At 37.2% G+C, this 2,500-nt stretch overlaps 1 protein-coding gene across 13 annotated transcripts in view; it reads left to right on the top strand.

Annotated features, from left to right (window-relative positions):
- The window catches only part of EBF3 (EBF transcription factor 3), a 127,572-nt gene that overhangs the window by 91,066 nt on the left and 34,006 nt on the right, over positions 1-2,500 (top strand). The gene's annotated exons all lie outside the window — the stretch shown is intronic.

Below are 2,500 nucleotides of genomic sequence, written 5' to 3'. Positions count from 1 at the left end.
AGAAAAAGGAGTTAAGAAGTATTCAGTGTTGAAAATTTTTTTTCAGAGTATCTATCCAAGCTTCTTGAACTTCCCTAAAGGTTCAGTTGAAGTTTTAGGCAAGGGTTCAAGTAGCTGTTGTTGGATCCAAACAACTTTATCCAACCATATTCACAGTTTGGCTCTAAAAATTTCTTCAGACCTGAAACTTGGGATACAAAGTCACAACCCTGGAAATGATTTATTTATGCTAATTCTTCTAAATGCATTTGATATTAATTCATAAGAGCACAAGAAAAAGTCGGAACTTTGTGGTTTCCAGTGTTTCTAATATAAAAAGTCTTATTTGGGATAAAGTATTACTGGCTTTTTAAAAATGTGTATTACATTTTTTTTTTTTTTTGCATTTAAGAGTGAGTTTAACAAAGATTATTGTGGGAAAAATGGAGAAATAGCAATTTAATTTATAATACTTTTGGATGAGGATTCTACATAATAAATTTGATCTGATGAATCAATCCCTCTTTTGAAAACAAATCGCCTTTAACTGTTTACTCGACAGACTGTGGGGATTCCGGGAGAGTTCTTGTTGCTTATTGGATAGATAATGCGTATTGCAGATGATGTGCAGATGATGTGCATTTTGATTAATATTTTCCCACTAGACCGCAACTGTTTCTATCTGTTAATTTTGATCTAATGGGAAAAGTGTGTTCCTGGGTAGTTTTAAGCTAGGACTTTTTAACAGTTAGCACATCAAAGATACGCTTTTCCATCAGCCTAAGTTCTGTTGCTGAAAGGAACTTCTAAGTGAAGGTAGCTTCTTAGAAAGGTGCAGTACAAGCAGGTGTGGAGATTTGTATCCTCCATCTATCCCGAAAGAAATCACAACATGAGCAAAAATAGTGCTTATATTCACACGTGTACTTTCCTTCTGACTGAAAAGGGAGGGAATATTTAAATTTTCTTGGTCTTTCTGACTGGGTTGTTGCCAGTGTTACCAAATGTGGTGGTATTGACTGTGGTGCTTTTGGTGCTAATAACGTATTTTGAAAGCAGACAGTATTTCATACAGTTTGCTGAAAAGTGATAACTGCAGGTGGGCTGCGTGCAGTCAGGATTAGAGTCTTAAAAATGCTATTACAAATACAGGCCAGACAAAGTTACGGCAGAATATCATGGGAAGTATGACTCTCGAGCTAAGATAAATGTTCAGCAAAATAAGAACTGAATGAATTAAGAACCTAGACTAAGTTCCAGATTTTCTAGCTGTTGTGAGCTGGTGTTATTCCACTGCATACAAGGAAGCGCTGCAGATTTGAACCAGATGACGATCTGGTTCTCTGTGCACAGTCTTTGAATTTGGAATTGTTTCATAGTAATGTCTTTAATGGATGTCTCAAGTGCAGATTTTGCAAATTTGGCAGATTTGGGTAGATTTTTATATCTTTGTAATGTATAAATGCAAATAGGTATGAAACTGTAAGGAAAAGACATTCGTTTTTTCTTTCCTGGGGTCATCCTTCTCTTGTATCGCCTAGTAAAGATGTTCAAAAAATTGTGAGAATTTCAGGAACTTTTTCTGCTGTAATTACAATGTAATGAAGTTACGTTACCGATGTTTTAATAGGAGTACATATTTAAAACACTTTGTGAGGGAGACATTAGCCTATATCCCAACAACAAGAAAATAAGAAGAGCCTGCCTGCCTGAGAAACTTCAGCCTGATTTACTTTATCCTCAAGTGATAGGGTGAATGCGATAGGCTCTGGAAATTACAGATGCCATTGAGAACTAAGCCAAGTCTCACTGTATTTCAGAAAATGAAAATTATGTAGTCCTATACGAGGGAGGGGCCGAATCCCCAGGGCATCTGTTTCCCATCAGTGTCCCACCATGCTTGCAGTCTGGCTTGGCACTCTAACATTTAACCTTCCCGGCAGGAGGTAGACCATAGGGCAACAAGGCTGCAGAATAATGAAACAAGAGTGTAGTGTGGTGTACAAAGCCTTTGTAAGTACAGAAGTTGAGACATTAAATGATCAGGGTACAGAGATATGAAAGTTCCAGATTTTTCTAAAAAGACCCCATTAGTCTCGCACAGAAAGAATACTGAGCTGTTTCTCAGCAGGCAAAGGGAAGGCCTTTCCCCATCTATCCATGCCTTTTTGCCCGCTGCTTTCAACTATTATAAAGATACAATTACCTTGGGAGATTGTGGCAGTTCAGTTGATTAGCACGGTGAATTAAAAGAATGAGTCACAAATGACATGTCCAGCTCTTCTCTACTAGTCCTTTGTATTCCCAGTGTACCTCACCCCTGTTGTAAGAAGGTCAAAAATTAGAGAGAGATAACAATTTTCAAGCAGCTAGCACTTAGGAGCAGAATTAACAATCATTCTGTATGTAATTGCCAGTTAATAGTAAATTGCCTTCTAGACTGTAAAATGCAATATAAACTGGTGGGCACCTAAAATTAAATTAATGAGGTATTTGCTGCATTTAAAAGTGAATAGTGCAA

The sequence above is a fragment of the Anser anser genome, assembly GCF_964211835.1.
Source record: "Anser anser genome assembly, chromosome: 7".
NCBI classification, from domain to species: Eukaryota; Metazoa; Chordata; class Aves; order Anseriformes; family Anatidae; genus Anser; species Anser anser.
This window is presented reverse-complemented; position numbering and strand designations above follow the sequence as displayed.